The 18,368-nt window shown below is 43.4% G+C and overlaps 1 long non-coding RNA gene across 3 annotated transcripts in view; it reads left to right on the top strand.

The window, feature by feature from the left end:
* Window positions 1-17,801, top strand: part of LOC136004952 (uncharacterized) — a 61,540-nt gene extending 43,739 nt beyond the window's left edge. For 2 of the 3 annotated variants that reach the window (XR_010608630.1, XR_010608628.1), the window contains 4 exons: window positions 8,273-10,099; window positions 10,181-10,379; window positions 13,070-13,136; window positions 16,971-17,801. This is a non-coding gene — a long non-coding RNA (uncharacterized LOC136004952). The remainder of the gene's footprint in view (window positions 1-8,272; window positions 10,100-10,180; window positions 10,380-13,069; window positions 13,137-16,970) is intronic. The other variant, XR_010608629.1, reaches the window with a different exon arrangement.
* Window positions 17,802-18,368: the final 567 nt, after the last annotated feature.

Below are 18,368 nucleotides of genomic sequence, written 5' to 3'. Positions count from 1 at the left end.
AGCTGATGCCTTCTGTGCAGAAGCATACCTAGAAACCCTTAGCCAGACCTAGCTATTGGAAATGAGGATGTTGTGGCTGTGAAAACAGATAGCATCTCTCTTGGTTTCTCTCTTACTTTTCTGAAAGATAAGTACGTGGACATAGCCTGTGGAGCCCCTTATCACTGTTCATCCTGTTGGCCAAATGTGTAAGAGAGTTAAAATATAATAGAGTTAGTGAAGCTGTTAGACCTACTTACCAAAGAGGAATAGGTTTTAGGTTTGGGGTAAATCTTAGGTCATAAACCACTGGTAGCTGGAATTTGGGGAAGGATAATGAGGGGAATATCAGTCTATGGTAATTTTTCATTTCATCCAAAGCATCTGCTACTGGATGCTGGAAAGCAGATACTAGGCAGATTACTGTCTGTCCGGTAAATCATGTGTCATGTTACTCAATAAAACTGATGATAGATTATTTGCAAGGGATGAAGTAGGATAGGAAGAGACCTTTACTGCTTTTAAACCCTTGAAGAATAGGTCCAAGCTTACAAAAATTCTCTGTAATGAACAATTCTTGTCATGTGCCGCTGTGTTGTTTCCTACACTAAGTCCATGCATCACTGAATTGGGTGTTCTGTTTTACATTTTATTTACAGAACACAGCATTACAAACAAAGGCATGCTGAGCATTGGTAATGCTGGGGCAATCCTTTTGATGTTGCCAAGGGAAGGTTTCACAGTAAAGAAGACAAATCTAATAAAAAAATAAAAAATAAAGATCCTAAACTTGGAGAGAAGTCATAGACTTTGAGACCTGCAGAAGCTTCCCTGCTCAAATTTAGAATCTTTTTTAAAGTACCCTGGGGTTACAGCACAGCATATTTTGAAAATGAAATTCATAAATATTTTCTGTGTTTTAGTCGGTTCTCTCAATAAGGATATTGCAAGCCCCAAAATGTATCCCAAGTCAGGCAATCTTAAATTACAAAATCAACTCTATGCTCTATCAGGAACTAAAATCTTGGCAAAAATTAGATGTTCCCACTGATTCATATATGACAATTGCCAGCTTGTTGTTCACTTCAAATATTCCTGAAGAGGATATCTCTGAACTGAGACTCTCTGTACATGCATGCATGCAAGGCAGGCTATGTGGAAAATTGCTGCTTTGGGAAACAGACTGAAGAAACACAGCTTTTGTCTCATAAGATACTGCTTCAGACTTGGATTTAGTTGCACAGAAAAACTCATACTCATTTTCTGTTCAGCACCAGATGTCAGCAAAGCTTTAGGTAGCTGGCTTACAGTCAAGCTTTTTACAATATATTTAGCATATCACATGCCACACCAAATGTACACTTGCATGATAACCACTTGGTACTAAGGGGTTAAGAATTGCTGGTTTTTGTCCCTCCCCAGATGTGTTCCTGCATCCCCTGTCTGAGCAGCCCAATGCTTCGTGATGCATACTTCCTTTCTCCTGCTCCGTTTCCGTAAGGGACTGCTCAGTCATAACTGTTAATTGCTCCCTTCTGCTAGAGGGACTCTTATGTTGGCTAATTCGCCAAAGAGCCAATACCACCTCCCCCTACCTGGGTCTACTCTGTAGGTCAGGCAAGAGAAGAGAGAATTTCACAGGTTTTCTTTTTTCCCCTGTATGTTCTTATTCTCAACATCTCCAAGAAAATGTTTCAACACTTCAGAAACATGTTTTGAAGCCTTGGTCCGCAAGAATTCCAAGTTGCTGCATTAGTATCAGTGAAAAATTGGCAAGTTTGTGGTGTCTTCATGTCCGATAGTATCAATAGCATTGTACAATAGTTTGGGTTGGAAAGGACCTTTATAGGTCATTTAGTCCTACCCGTCTGCAACGAGGGGAGCATTTTCAACTAGATCAGATTTCTCAGAGACCCATCCAACTTAACCTTGAATGTTCCCAGGGATGGAGCATCTACCACTTCTCTGGTCAACGTGTTTCAGTGTTTCACCACCCTCATTGTAAAAACTTTCTTCCTTATATCTAGTCTAAATGTACTCTTTTTTTGTTTAAAACCACTACCCTTTTTCCTATCACAACAGGACCTGCAAAACAGTTTGTCATCATCTTTCTTATAATCCCCCTTTAAGTATTGAAAGGCTACACTGGGGTCTCCTCAGAGCCTTCTCTTCTCCAGCTTCCCCAACTAGCTCAGCCTGTCTTTAAAGGGGGGGGTGTTCTACCCCTGTTTTTGTGGACTTACAAGCTTCCCCTGGAGCTCCTCATTCTGTAAAACTGGTGGTATTTATGTTCATTATCTCAAATACATATACATTTATTAAGACAAAGTGCTGGGTCCTGCACTTGGGCCACAACAACTTCATGCAATGCTAGGCTTGGGGAAGAGTGGCTGGAAATCTCCTTAGAGGAAAAGGACCTGGTGGTGCTGGTTGATGGAGCTGAACACAAGCCAGCTTGTGTCCAGGCAGCCAAGAAGGCCAACAGCATCCTGGCCTGTGTCAGCAATAGTGTGGCCAGATGAAGGAAGTAAGCCTCCCTTTGTACTGACACTGGTGAGAGCACACCTCGAATACCATGTTCAGTTTTGGGCCCCTCACTACAAGTAAGACATTGACATGTGTGTCCAAAGAAAAGCAGTGAAGCTAGTGAAGGATCTAGAGAGCAAGTCTTATGAAGAGCAGCTGAGGGAACTGGACTTTTTTGGAGAAAAAGAGGCTCGGTGGGGACCTTCTCACTCTCTACAACTACCTGAAAGGAGGTTGTAGTGAGGTGGGGGTCAGACTCTTCTCCCAAGTAACAAAAGATAGGACAAGAGGTAATGGCCTCAAGCTGCACCAGGGGAGGTCTAGACTGGATATTAGGAAAAAAATTCTTCACAGAGAGAGTGAACAAGCATTGGAACAGGCTGCCCAGGGAAGTGATTGAGCCACAGTCCCTGGAGGTATTTAAAAGACATGTAGACCATGGTACCTAGGGACATGGTTTAGTAGTGGACTTAGTAGTATTAGGTTAATGGTTGGATTTGATAGTCTTAAAGGTCTTGTCCAACCTGAATGATTTTATGATTTTATCTTCTCTTATCCAAGGGCTTAACCTACATAGCAAATTTTTTCCATGGCCATGGGCACTAATAAACTATCTTTCAGATAAACATATTATTATTTTGGTAAAAGAGGTAGGAAAGGAACCTTCAAAAGCCTTTCACTACAACAAGCCCCATAGTTGCTAGAGGTCAGTGAACACGGATGAAACAAGGCTGAATGTCCTCAGGAAGCCAGACTAAAGATGAGGGAAACTGTTCAGCCGTTGCAGTTCTAATTAAAAGGTTTTGAAATAACTTGATATCCTGGTGGATATGCAAGTGTGGCTGGAGGAAGTCCACAGAAATGGTATAGGTGGTGGATGGGAGGGGTACTGAAGTTTTGACATTTAATACTGAGTTACTGGTTCTGGTTATTGTTGGTGGAATGTGAGAGATTATGGTATAGAGTCACAGTCCCATGACTTCATTGTAGGGAGAGGAGGAGGAACCTAGGCAGAGAAATTATGTTCCTGCACAATCATTTCAGGCTTTGTGACATATGCTTTTACAGTCACTAATGGCAGCAGAGAAACTTCCTTTCTTTCTAATGACAGTCTCTACAAATAATAATTTAGAGCTATTTAGCACATCAACCGACGATGGCATTTTTTGACATTAGTGCAATACAGAATATACTAAAATTATGTAAACTTCCAATTCCTGAAGCTATTTAATGTAAGGGACTGAGGTTTTGGAAAGTCAGATCTGCAATACGCTCTTTGTATTTTTTAAAAATGAAAGAAATTCATGTAAGCCAAAAACTTCCATCTCATTCAGATAAGATTCTTTGTCCTCTCTCTCCAACAAAAGTTGGAAAAAACCCAACTCTTTCATCTCTCAGAAAATTATACTTTTTGTGTCCAATGTTCTGCTTTGCTACATGATCTGGCCATTTTCTCCATTAGTACTGCTTGATACATTGATCATCCAGTATCTAAAAAGGTTAATCATCCCTTTTTCAAAAGATCTGCCTTAAACGAGTGTCGCACCTAAATATAACTCAAGATTTTAAGTTAGTCTTAAAACGCTGGAGGGGAAAAAGACCTTTCATTGTTCAGTCAGTTTTGGCCCTGCAAGTCTCCTGAGAAACAAGCATTTGTGACCAAGTCTTGCCAGTCTGTCTGCTCTGTGGTTGTTCTAAATGATGAATTGCTGCCCTTCTTTGAAACGGGACAATTTAGTGTTTCTTGATGTTTCAGAGCTGCACTCTGGTCCGGGGTTCCCAATACAAGAGGGACGTGGACCTGCTTCAACGAGTCCAGAGATGGTCACGAAGATGATCAGTGGGCTGGAGCACTTCTCATATGAAGACAGGCTGAGAATGTTGGCGTTGTTCAGCCTGGAGAAGCGAATGCTCCCAGGATAACTTGGAGCAGCTTCCGGTACCTAAAGAGGGCCTACAGGAAATATGGAGAGAGACTTTTCACAAGAGCATCTAGTGAAAGGGTAAGCAGGAATGGCTTTAAACTGACAGAAGTGAGATTTAGATTAGACAGCAGGAATAAAATCTTTACTATGAGTGTGGTGAGACAGTGGCACAGGTGAGACAGGCACAGAGAGGCTGTGGATGCCCCATTCCTGGAAGTGTTCAAAGCCAGGTTGGACGGGGCCTTAAGCAACCTGATCTAGCGGAAGGTGTCCCTGCCTGTGGCAGGGGGGGTTGGGACTGGATGATCTTTAAGATCCCTTCCAAGCCAAACCATTCAGTGATTCTATGATTCTAAAATGGACTTGACAACCAACACGCTGCTTTTGCATCCAGGTAGCTTCCTTGAAAACTGAAAGCCTCTCACTAGCGCTTTTCAAACCCAGGTCATGAATTTTGTCACAGGAGAAAGGCTAAGACTCGGTTGCGTAGGGAAATTAATGTTTAATTCTTTGCATGCATTTCAACCAAGTAAATAAAACGTCAATTTAAAAATTGTTATATGTCTAATACGTAGGAGCTGTACTTGGATAATCAGAAAACAACCAGGTTTGAAGTAGTCATCTGGTTTCTGGGGAAGAAAGGTGATGTGCTTTGTAAAAAAATTAAGTTTCGAACAATATGTCTTTCAAAAGCATCTCAAGACCTGTTTTGAATAACAACGTCTTTTAGGCCCTCTTTTACCTGTTTGGGCAAGAGCAGTGCCAGGAAATGCAGTGTACATCCTCTGTGAGTCCTTTGAGAGTCCTTTGCTTTCTTCAGCTATTTTCCTGCTATACCTCTGTGAGTCTGTGAGATCTGTGGGAGAGAGGAGAAATGTCACACACAGCCTTCACCTTCCAGATATTCTTAAGCTGTCATGTCTGTTGCTTGGGCAACAGGAGTGATAGCTCTTATGGCATCAACCTTACCTGGAACTAACCGAAGTGTCCTAGTACAAAGAGGCAACCCTCCTTCTGCTTTCTTTAGGAGTTTCTCTTCCTTTTTGGGTAAGCTTGGTCAAAGCATTGTTTGCATTTGCTGTTTTCTCTTAGAATCGTAGAAGGATCGAATCATTTAGGATGGAAAAGATCTTCGAGGTCAGCAAGTCCAACCATAAACTTAACATTGTCAAATTCATCACTAAACCATGTCTCCCTAAGCACCACATCCATGCATTTCTTTTTGTTTTGTATGCACTCATATCATGTTTGAATTCCTAAAGCTCTCCTGTGTTACTTTAGTCTTGAAGTGTCCCTTCTGCTGTGCTTGTGGAACTTCTATATGTCTCAGTGGTGTGGGTGTATACATTGCACTTCCTCCTGCCATTGTGTACCGATGTAGTGAAAAGTTTCCCCTGTATCTCCTAAAGAAAGGCTTTTGGTGCAGCTTCCAGCTAAAGCATGTTGGGACACAAGCATTAGTTTGATAATATCCTGCTTTTTGAGCAACTTGGTCTGGTGGGAAGTGTCCCTGCCCATGGCAGGGGGTTGGAACTAGAGCTTTTTTGTCCTTTTCAACCCAAACCATTCTATGTTTCTATGATTCTCTTCCCCCAGATAGTGTTAGTTAGCAACAAGCAGTGTCTTGTAGAAATAGAACCAGTAATCGACCAAAGTCGTCTTGTTTCCCAATTCACCAACAAGTGGGTGGACCCCTGGAGTGCTTGATGGAGGCACATGAAACTTTAATGCAGCCAGACCTCTGCCCCATAGCTTGTCATCTCAGGGACATGTATATATTTGCAGAAACTGGCGACACTCTTAGCTCCATGTGATGCACAGGATCAGAGTAAGTATTCTAGGTCCTGTCTCTCATCTACACAGAAAGTCTGTCATGTCAGTTCACTCCCACCAATAAACCCGCTGACTGAACACCAATCTTTTGTGTCAGGTCAGAAAATAAAAGCAGCCAAAATGGTGTGGGAGAAGGTAGACACAACAATCTTGGTCAGAAAGAACACTTTCAAAGCAATTGCTTTACTGGTAAATTGTCTCTTGTTAGGGAAGCACTTTACTTGTTCATAATATTAAAGGACAAAACAACACTGCACAGGAGATTAGCTGAAGTATACTTGAACACATCATGATGATGTATGATTAATGTTAGAGACTTTTATCTAAATGCTGCATTTTATTATGTATAGCTTTCTTGCTGCTGTTTCCATGGGAGAAGAGATTTCTGGTTGAAGTAAATAGAATTATAATTATCACTTTATGAATTAGGTTTTCCAAATCTAGCAGGACATGACCTCTGCAGACTAGCTCTGTGGCAGCTGTAGTGAAATTATTTCTGAAAGTCAACTTGGCTTAATAAGGATGCTTAGAAAGCCTGATTTTCTCTTTAAAACCTCCATACCTCTCAGTGGAGTGCTGGAAATGAAGAAAGCAGGTGAGTTGTTCCACTGAGTGTGCTTGCTGTTTGTCTTAAAAGTTGTCTTGTGGCTGCATTTATCTGCCAAGGAGAAATGTTTTGGGATCTGGGTGACACTTGCAGGCTGGTCCCATTGAACAGCTACAATGCTTGCTGTGATGACAAGTGTGGTGAAGCTTTTTGAAAGTTCTAGCCAGGAAGGGACCTGGTGGAAGACTTGTTACAGCAGGGGGAGATGAAGATGCCCTTTATGACCTGACTGAAGATGGGTCCCGTCAGCTGGAAGAGTAGGCATGGCTATAGCATACTTTTCGTGCAAGAATAAAAGAGTGAATACAATGCAATTTCTCTCCAAGCACCCACCTGGACAAGAAAATAAAAAAAGAGATCTGCTGAACTTGACCTGTTTCTGTGGTGTGGTCGTTTGATCTCAGCCAGAGCTAAGCTCCCTCCCAGTCACGCACTGAATTCAGCCTCCCAGAGAGATGGAGAGAGGATCAGGAGGGAAAATACGTGTGTGTGGGGGTGAGGATGAGAAGTAATTATGGGTCAAGATAAAGATGGTTTAGTAAGTAAGGGAAAAAAAAAAATAGGAAAAAAGCAAGTGTTGCAAAGGCAATCATTTACCACCTCCCACCAGCAGACTGATGCCCATCTGGTCTTCAAGTTAATGGCTACTTAGGACAAAACTCCCCTCACCCAGTTTTATTGTTGAGCATGGTGATATGTGGTATGGAATATCTCTTTTATCAGTTTGGGTCAGCAGTCCTAGCTGAACCCTAGTCCTAGCCCTGGCCCCTCCGTAGACACCTTGCTGAGGGAAGGCAGAGTGAGAAACAGAGACAATGAGCAAGAGCTATCCAGAAACAGCTAAAACATTGGTGTTTTTGCTATGAACTCTATTTTCATCATAAATCTAACACACAGCACTGTTTGTGCTGCATGAAGAAAATGAACTCCACCCCAAGTGGATGCAGTATATGGAGGAAGGAAACTACCGCTTGCTGTCACTTCAGAGCACACAGCATTGGTACCCTTAAAACTGATGGAGATTGATGGTCAGTGCAGCGTAGCTACAGGGTAGATCTGCAGTGTGGTAAAGCTCTAAGTCTGGTGTGCGGTGCAAGCTGACCATTGAATTCAGAAAAACCCACATTGGTTTGAAGGCATGTTGCCAAGGTAGTTTTACAGCCTTGCACAGTTTTCCTTTCACTAGCTACTGTAAAAGAACAGTTCTTCAAGAACGTGGAAATACATGCTTCCCTACCCACTCATCTCACCTTTGTCTAAAAGCTGTTACTTTTTCACACATCTTTCTCATTCGAAAAAAAAAAAAAAAAAAAAAAAGAAAAAGAAAAAGAAAAAGCAGCAGTATTAACTTGCTTATCCCATGTCCTTTCTTTGTCTTTTCTCTTGCTTCATCTTGTTGCAGGAGTGTCTGAATTTGAACCCGCAGTTCAATGCTGTTCCCTACTCTTCGCCACTGATATTCCTGTGACCACCATGGGAGCACAAAGGAAGATACAAAGAAGACAGTGTTCCACTGTTGTTCCAGGCTGGGCTGGCTTAGCCCACCCACCACATCTCAAGGACCAAGGGAGAGTTCTATGTGCAGGGAGGTATTGATGGCAGCTGCCCACTTTCTCCCTTCCAGGCCCAGCAAAGTGGTTAATGCATTTAGGTGTGTACCTTTTTCACTTCAGTAGGACTGTTTGACCTTAAGTAGACCACGAGATATCATGCTACACTAAGACCTGCTAAAGAAGCACAACATTTCAACTGATTTCCTTTGCGTGGACTTCTGTTAAGTAAAGACTTGTCTTTTGTTACTGCATAGCCCTTTAGCTAGCCTATTAAAAAAAACCCAAAACATTAATTTATGTATAATTTTATTATATAGTACAAATGCAGTCAAGTTTTGATTATGTGCCACTTTCGCATACTGGTATGAAAAATCTGTTTACATTATTGTGTGTTTTTCTTAGACAGACATTCTTGTACTGTTTGAGAATGTGAGTTAGTCTTCTTTCATAGACAATAAGAGAGCACATACGAAAAGAGAACACAAATCAGAATCGTTTGTACTTTTTAAAGTCTAAAAGTGCTTTCCAGTTATTAAATAGCTGATTCATGTAGCAGGCTAATAAAGCAGTTATGGCTCTCTTACCATTATTATTACACTCATCTTCCAACATATGTTCATACCTCTAGGCCTGTATTCAAAAAAGGTCTTTCAGTCTGGGAAAAATATCGTTGTGCTGTTTATCTTTCTTTTTTTGTGCAAGTCAAGTAATGGAATTAGCTGAGACTAAAAATTTTTAGTTGTGCCTCTAAGAAAGCAGAAATAGAGAATTACCTTGTATAAACTGTTTTAAACACAAGTAAATAGGACAGATTTTCTCCAAATGTAAACACTTACATATCATATTCAGGTGAAAAGATCCATTTTTTGTTTCCTGCAACTGTTTTATAGCCAAAATAGGAACAAGCATGACAGGTTGCCCTTTTCAATTGCCCCCTTAGTTTCCTAATAACCCAAATTGAGTTCCTTTATTTCTTTTTCTGTTGCCTAGTCACAGGAAATTTGCTGGCTCTTGCTGAAACTGGTAGGAAATTACTTGTTTTTCTTAGAAGCGTCTTCTTCTTTCTGCCTTTCCTCTTGCTGAAGATACTCACTGAGAAATCAAAGTAAATTTGACAGCTACCAAAGACTTTTATTTTTGTTTAAGGGGTCATCCACCTTGTCAAAGTTCGATTCAGCACTAACAACATATAATACATGAGCAGCTCCCGAGAATGAGTTAAAGCTGTGAAGCTACACTTTTCCTCTTCCCACTGGGAAATAAACAAAGAGAACAATTCTAGCTGAAGTGAGTTGCACAGAGAGAAGAAAATATTTACTGTTGTCATAATTTGAGAAGGCGGGTCTTTTTGCAGTCTCTTGTGCTCATTGTTTGTTGAGGTACATGGGTTCAATCTCTAGCAAAATTAATGAGAAAAGTATTTTTTTATTTTAGTGCCACTCCAAAATACACTGAATCCTGAAGTCCACCTTTAGAAGATCATAGAATTATAGAAGGGTTTGCGTTAGAAGGGGCTTTAAAGATCATCTAATTCCAACCTCCATGTGCTGGACAGGGATACCTTCCACTAGACCAGGTTGCTCAAAGCTCCATCCAGCTTGGCCTTGAACACTGCCAGGAATGGGGCATCCCCAAGTTCTCTGGGCAACCTGTGCCAGTGCCTCACCATTCTCACGGTAAAAGATTTCTTCCTTATATCTAATCTAAATATCACCTCTGTCAGTTTAAATATATTGCCCTTTGTCCTGCCACTACAGGTCCAGATATCAGTGGCTGAAGACCCCCATTAGGACCAGCACTTGTGAATATGAGGCTGGACCTGTCTGATTGTAGCCTGATATCACGTTCAGACTCAGACTTGAAATGAGCAGGAGTTTCTATGTTTGCCTGTTCTTCAACCCCTCTACAAAGTGGTGAACGGATCCAAAGTGTTGTGAGACTTCAAAAATCGAACAGGTAATTTGTAAACTGCATTTCTGCAGCACAGTATTCTTACAGAGGCATCAGTATACAGGAAAGGTGGAGATATGTTTAGATTCTCACCACTGAGCAGTTGTTTCACTGCAGCTCTCAACAACATGTCTGTTTTTCTCGCAAAAATAAAAATGCTATCAGGTTGTTCCTGTCAGTAGGATAAAATACTGTACATGAAAAGCACTTTTCTCTGTCTGCTATAGGAAAGGAAACACAATTAATATGCTAAGGAGAAATGGTTCCCAGAGTTACATTTTCTTTTTCTTAGTCTAGCAGCCCTTGAAACTTGGACAAAGCAAATAAGGCATTTTTGCCAAGGCAAGGAATAATTCTTGTGATGAGGCTCTACAGTGAACAATTTTTGAGACAGAGACTCATGGGACTTTTTTCCCTTGGCTTCTAGAGGGGTCATGGTAATACGCAGGCATGAGGATGCTGGCTGTTATGGAAGGGACCTCACCCAAGCCATGCAGCTCCAAGCAGCGAAAATCCTCAAGTGCCAACACTTTCCAGGATGCCTGAGATGAAACCCTCAGTGACACTGTTTAGCGGTGAACTTGCCAGTCCTGGGGTAGAGGTTGGACCTGATAATCTTAAAGGTATTTTCCAACCTACTTGGTTCCATGATTCTGCGATTCTATGAAGTTACCACCACTGGGCTGTACCCTTAGTGTTTCTCAATGCACAGCGCGGGGCTGGCTGAGCAGGCAGGCTGGCTCTGCCGGCTCAGATGGTCGGCAGCCAGACGGTGTCCTGCAATCGGGCCACCAGAGGGAGATGAAAGGCCACGAGCACATCAACAGGGTCATCACATGTCTTCTAATGCCGTATTTGTAAACATTTATGCTGCCATCATAAAGATAATACTAAGTCAGACTAACTGTTGTGGCAAAACAAAGCCACTATCACATGCTATCAACCAACATTATGTTAACTTTGCCTTTGGCAAAACTAGTACACATAGCCCCTGGGGAAAAAAAAACAGACCAAACCTGAAGCAAAATTCTTGTTAGTGTTTTTGGAACAGGCCTAATGCAGCCTGCTGAAGAAGGTTATAAATGTGGTTCTGTGCTGCGAGCATATCATTTATTTTATACCTGTTACTGCTTTTCTGTTCTTCACAATGAGGTCCAAAGACATTTTAAGTAAGTTTTCTGTAAATATCTTCATTATATGGCACTTTTGGAAGTAGTTCTAATGAAGCTCAGCCTGCTGGATATTTTTCTTAGAAGGTACTGCAGGAAATCAATGTTTTCGAAAGCTCCTATAAACATTCCAAATTAATTCAAAAGCAAGAATGCAGACTACAACACACAGTGTAAGCTGCTGCTAAGACAATCATTCAGACAAACTCTTGGTTAGATTTTTTGTCTTTAGGGATAGTCTTTATCTTCTTACTCTTTGTCTCTGTTTCTTCCTTTTTTATGTCATGCTTAGTCCCAAAGACATAATGAAAAATTAAGAGGCCTCATTACTCCTTTTAATAAAGTAACTGCAGCTATTTGGAAAACTCAAGCTATTGTTTTTAGTAAAAATGTGAATTCCTGTTCTGGATAAGGCAAAAATGAAAAAATAAAATAGCAAACTTGTGATAAAGTGTGTGTGCGCATACATGTTGAACTGTTCTGACAATTTTCATGGAACTGGATCATTTCAATAATCCTTAATGTAAGCTTTTTCAGGATGGATCTGCAGGAAGCTGCACTCCCAAATCCTTTCCCACATTTGACTCCCTTCTAATCTTGCTGTCCAAGTGGGGAACACCTCCCATGATACCTCAGTTTATCTTATTTGTGTTAGGGACTAAGAAAGAAGGAGGCACAAGTTCTTGGAAGGATGTAAGAGGTCTGGAGTTAGAACCTTTGTAGTGATTACCTGGTCAAACACCTTGACAAATAGGATACTAAGGAAAAGAGAGAAGCTATGAACAAGACATGCTGGGACACAAACTTGGCAGAGAAATGTACTGGTGACAAAGACGAGAAACAAGTCTGGTCAATCACAGTAACTCATGGGCTATCAAGAAAGTTCAGGCAAACTGGGGCTTTGCAACTGATAAGGATGTAAAACAGAGGTGAAGGATGCTGGAGGGGTTGGTGGGACTGTGCCAGCTACTGAGGAAATGTGCATGGGACAGGAATCAGGCAGGAAGAAGTGGGGGGATGGAGACAGAAAGTGTTGTAAAAAGATATGGTTGTGTGGAAGCCGAGACTGGTCAGTACATTGCAGTATGTCAGTCTGACTAAGCCTGTTGCCTGGCCACTGCAATCTGTCCTACCTTCTTATTAAATTCTTCCCTAACTAACAGCAGAGTCTCACCCTCTATCCCCAGTGCATCTGTGCTGCACGGACTAAGTGCCAGCTAGTGGGGTGACTGACATGATGGATTTGGTTCCAGGATCAGGCCTAGTCAGCATGGGTTCATGAAGAGTAGGTCCTTCTTGACCATTGGATATTAGGAACAATTTCTTCTCAGAGAGGGTGCTCAGGCATTGGAACAGGCTGCCCAGGGCAGTGGTGGAATCACCATCCCTGGAAGTGTTCAGAAACTGTGTAGATGGGGCCCACAGTGACATGGTTTAGTGGTGGCCTTGGCAGTCCTGGGGTAATGCTTGGACTTGATGATCTTAAAGGTCTTTTCCAACCGACTTGATTCTATGATTCTGTTGCAGGAGAAGAGTTCAAAATGCAGAATTCACTTTCATCACTCTGTACCACTGTGGCTTGGTGCAACATTGTGTGAGTACCCATTTTTCTTTAGGATGCTGCTTTTTTTTTTTTTCACTTGGCCTTTTTGTTGTGTGTTCTTCCCCGCTTTTTCCCATGTGTATAAACTGCTCTGTTTACTTTTGTATTCTCACCTAAAACAATAAAAGCATGGCATATGTGTGCTGTAGAGGGACCCTACACACTTTCTTCTATAAGGAGAAAGGCCGCTTTCTCCTGTAACCTAAAGAAGTGCTGCTTTTAATCTTTGCTGTAATTGGTAACTGTTGTGTCTGCTTCACTTCCCTGAAAGCAACTGAAGAGAAGCCAACCTGGAGTTTTGTCGAAATATCCCTTGATATCCTTAGAGAGATATTTCAGCTCCCAAAGTTGCCCATCATTAATCACACATTACTGAAACTAGGCCTCAGCTTTTTTGTTTATAAGTGTAAAGTATTCCTGCTTCTGAATACCATCAAATTAAAACATCACAGAGAGCCAAATAAGCTGATGGAGATGGAAGTGAGTACATAGTCATTACCAAAAGACACAAATAACTCATATCTTAGGGACATATATATTTTCTAGGTCTGCTAATGAGGAGAATAGGACAGTTTTGGCCTGAAGAATGCTGAATAGGATGGTGGTTCAATTCTTCCAGACACTGAGCATCTGTAAGAATGAAAGTTTCCTCCTCAGACTCAAAGCAGCCATGCACAAGGGCTAGGCAGCTTCTCTGAGCTGGGATACAGCATGGTGAAAATTCCCATTGCAGCTGCTGCAGCAGCCTATCCAGACCTACCACCACCAAACACAGGTTCACAGGCAGAGACAGTGAGCATCTGCTCAGCTTCTGCTCTTTCCGTGTAGCTCATATGTGTGTTGTCCCTAGAGCCTACAAAAGGGCAGAAAGAAAGTCCTGCAATATGCCCACGTTGATACAGCTTGTTGTGAGGGGGACCGGGTACCCTTTGGTGACAGCTACCATGACTTGCAAAGAACCTGCTTAAAAAGCACCATAAAACACAGACATTGCTCTCTGTAGCAGGCCTGATATTTAGAAAGGGAAGTATGTCAGTAGTTCGATGCATTCTTTTTTCTGGAGTTTGTCTGATCCATGTTGTCAGCACACACTTACCTGAGTTACACAAGAGCTTTGAAGTTTCAGACTTGTGCTGAGCATACAAGTGTAGAGCTATTTAATAATGCAGAAGTCTTGACAACTGTTCACAAAACCCTTGAGATGCAAGAGGCTTTGTCAGGACCTGTTTGTTGTTATCTGCTCACTACTGCTAATCAAGCAAATGGCTTGCTGAGTTGTACCATTAAAGCTGACACAAAAGCTGTGGCTTCCTTGTCAACCAGAGAGTGAAAAGTGTATGTATTGAAGCCTGGGAAGTTCTATGGATCATTTGCTTTGATTTTGCCATCTGCATGAATCTATGTGGGAATTTTGTAAAAGCCATAGAAATATCCACTTATGTGATCCATACTTCTTACTACACAGATGTGCTGGGGGCATTGAGTTCACTATAAATAGCTTTGTAACCATGTTACAAAAGGAACTACTCTTTTGTAATTCTTCCTGGGTGTTTTTGTTAACTATGCCTGCAAGATCAACTGTAGGTTTGCTTTTTTTGCTCCAGACTAAAGCCCTGACTCAGCAAGACATCTAAGCCCATGCTCAAGTACAGGCTGCGGTGCTCTGTTGAATAAGTGTAGGTTTAAGCGCATGTTTAACCATAAGCATGTACTGAAATGGTTTCCTAAATTGAGACTTTTCCCCAGGATAGTAATTACTTAGATGGTGGCTGTAATGCAAGCTTAGTGATGCTCTGGATTGAATTAGAAAACTCATGTTGGCATTAAGGAGAGAAATTTGTTTTAATTTAATTTTTGAAAGTCAGATTCATGTGAACAAAGCAAATAAATATATGTGGGAGCATTTTCTTACACAAAGGGGTCACTTCCGACTAGGTTGTTCAGTATTTTAAAGAATAAAATCTAGTTCCATTATTAAAATGAGTGGAAGAAACATGGGAACTTGGAGCAGACTGGTTATTAAAATCAAGGAGTACAGCGAGGGTGGATCACAGGTCATTGGACTGTGATCAGTTAGGGTGGCCTGCTTGCTGATGGACAAACCACACGACAGAAAGGGAAGTTTTCCAGGCATCACTTTTCAGAAAACCAAAAATTATCAGCAAGCTGTGATGTCTAGAAATATCTGAGCTCCAATCACAGATTTCAGTGAAAATCAGACCTCTTTGTTAGGCAATGCTCAAATTAAGGATGCATTGAAGTAATCAGTATTCTCTGCAAAATTTTTTTTTAAATTATTTTTTGGTTTTTTTCCCCTTCTTATTCATTGCTAACGATTCATTCAGGAGCCTGATGCTGAAATGCATATACTGGGGAAGATGTAGGAGGTTACTTATTGCATGCGGAGTTCAGATACCCATGTACCTGATAATAGTGTGTCATTTATCAAAGCTGTCCACTTGCACTGTAATTTTTAGATTTGCCTTTAAATAAAGTAGAAACTGGCAGGTGGGTAGAGATATGGAAAAGATGTGTCCTGGATAGGTGGACTAGAAGATCCATGGAAAATTGGCTAGAGCTTGGCGTTCAAAGTGTTTTAATCAGCAATGCAAATTGTAGGTTTTGACTGGTTACTAGTAATATCTCTCTGAAATACTGATGCTGAAACCAAGACCAGGTAATGTTTACCAGTGACCTAGATGATGGGACAGAATGTACTCTTAGCAAGTTTTCATAGGGTCCCAGACTGAGTGCAATGGTGGGTATGCTGGAGAAGAGGGCTGCTCTTCTGACGAACCAGAGAAATCGGCTGATAGGAACCCCCTGGAGTTCAGCACTGGCAAATGCCAGGTTCAGTTTGAGTTCCCAAGTCATCTTAGGACAGACACTGACCCCATGGAGCAAGACCAGTGGAGGCCACTGAGATGCATAGGGGGCTGCATGCAGATGGCATATAGCAGAAGAGCAGAAATAAAAAAGCTTCTGTTCAGCTTGGGAAAAGGTGAAAGCACTTAGTGAAAAAGAGCTCTTCTGGCTGTCATCAGCTCCTTCACAGAAGGGCACTGAGATAACAGAGACTGACTCTTCTTGAAGGAGCATATAAGGGAGAAGATACTTATTACAATCTAGAGCACTCACAGGAGACTGGAAGATATCTTTCTTCCCTGGGAGTGCGCTCAGTGTTTAAGCAGGGGGGGTGAGCAAGTCTTCAGGTTCTCCACCCTTGGGCAGCTTCAAGCTTGACTGGACATGGCCCAGAGAAACTAGTCAATACCTCAGGTTGGCCCAACTGTGAAGTAAGGAGGAATCTATCAACCGGTAGATGGGAGTGGGGGGTGGGGGAGTGTCATTTAAAAGTGAGAAATCTGGGTTCTTCTGTAAGCTCTTCCAAGGCAGAATCTTTCTGTCTTTGCTTTTACTACTGTTTGCCTACTATGTCCCCTTACACTAAAAGCTGTTCAGGGGCTGGAGATCTTACCCTATGTATGCTTCACGTAGAAGTGATGGGGGGGAGGTGGGGGGTGGTACAAGAGACTTGCTCAAGTCTATACCCCAATTAAGCAAGCACAGTGCAGGCTCAGCAGGGGGTTTCTTGGTAAGGAACTTGTTAGGAAGCATGTGAACTACCTCCAGTTATTGCAGGCCACCCATGAGCAACACTACCCACTTTGATTTAGGAAAGGAGCATGCAATGTGTGTGGCAGGCAACAGAGGAGGGAGAACTCGGGGGAAAGAAACAGAATAGCTGGCGAAGGGATGACATCCCTGCTCACTGCCTGTGTGAGACTGATCTCAAATCAGACTCCACTGTCTATTGTCTCAAAGATTGGTCTGAGAAGCTGAGATGGAAATCCACCTATCTTTTGTCTCAGAGATGGGTTGGACGAATTGAGATAAGACTCCAACATCCATTGCCTGGGAGAAGGGTGTGAGGAGCTGAACTGGGACTCCACCATCCATTGCCTGAGGGATGAGTGGGAAAGAGCTGAGATAAGACTCTTCAGTCCATTACTTTGAGGATTAGTGTGAGCTATTATCACAACAACTGCTGCAGGCACCTGTGTGTCAAACAGCTGGCTGCAAGACCAGGGAAACTGGTCCACCAGGAACGTGTAATTCGTGACATGAAGAGCAGAGGTACCCCCCAAGTCTTTACAAAAGGGGAAAAGGTAATCACCAAGAGGGACATCTCCAGGGAGCCATGGCCATGAGGATGACTCCGGAAGGACACTTCCGTGAGGACACTCTCCACCGATGGCTACTACAGACCCTAAGGGACACCCTCCAGGAGACATCGCCACGAGGGCAACTCCAGGAGAGACACTCCGTGGGGTACCTTCAAGGGGACTCCAGAAGGACGCCTCCACGAGGACACCCACCTCCGACGGACTCTTGGGGGACACTCTGCTCCGGTACCGACTACGAGCCCTAAAGAGCTCCTAGCACCAACGACGACGACAACGGATCGCCGGGACAAAGCGGATGTACGGTGGTGTCGCTCTCTCTCTCTCTCTGCACCCCGAATTCTTGCTTCATTTTCTACCTTTTTTCCAATCTGTCCTATCGCTGTGCCCTTTAATACAACAATTTCCCTTTTTTACAGTATCTGTCTTTTTGGAATTTGTAATAAACAAACGGTCCGATTGCGGTACTTGACCTCTTTTATGTCTTTCGTTCCCTTTTGGGATCACGAACTTAAACCGGGTCTGGCACTGGTGTTTTTTCTCCGCTCGGACGCTGACGCCGCCCTGGTGAGCCGGGAGGGCCGGGGGCGCCCGCTTCAGCCGGTCTGCCGGCTGCCCCGGCGGCCCGGGCTCGGCGGCCGGTCTGCCCGGGAGGGCGGGCGCGAGGGGCGGTGCGGTGCGCAGGGGGCGGGCGGCGGGCGGGGCGGCGGGCAGCACCATGCGGCCGTGGTTCCCCGCCCTCCCGCTTCGGCTGTGCGCGGCGGCGGCGGCGGCTTCCGCGGGGCGGCCGGGGGGAGGCGAGCCGCCGCCGCTGCCCTCCGCATGGAGCCGCGGCCGCCCGGCGCCACCGCCGCCTCGCTGCGGGGGGCGTCCGCGGCGCCCGGGGCGGCGGGCGGCGGCGGCGGCGGTGTCGGGGCGCCCTGCGGGGGATGTGGTGAGTGACGGCGACGCCGCGGTGTGTGTGCGTGTGGTGTGTGCCTGTGCCCGTGCCCGTGCCCACGTTGTGCCGCCCGCCGGAGGGCCGTGTCTGCCGGTCCCG

The sequence above is a fragment of the Lathamus discolor genome, chromosome Z (genome assembly GCF_037157495.1).
Source record: "Lathamus discolor isolate bLatDis1 chromosome Z, bLatDis1.hap1, whole genome shotgun sequence".
Classification (NCBI taxonomy): domain Eukaryota; kingdom Metazoa; phylum Chordata; class Aves; order Psittaciformes; family Psittacidae; genus Lathamus; species Lathamus discolor.
The sequence above is the reverse complement of the archived record's forward strand: the minus strand, read 5'-3'. Positions and strand labels throughout refer to the sequence as shown.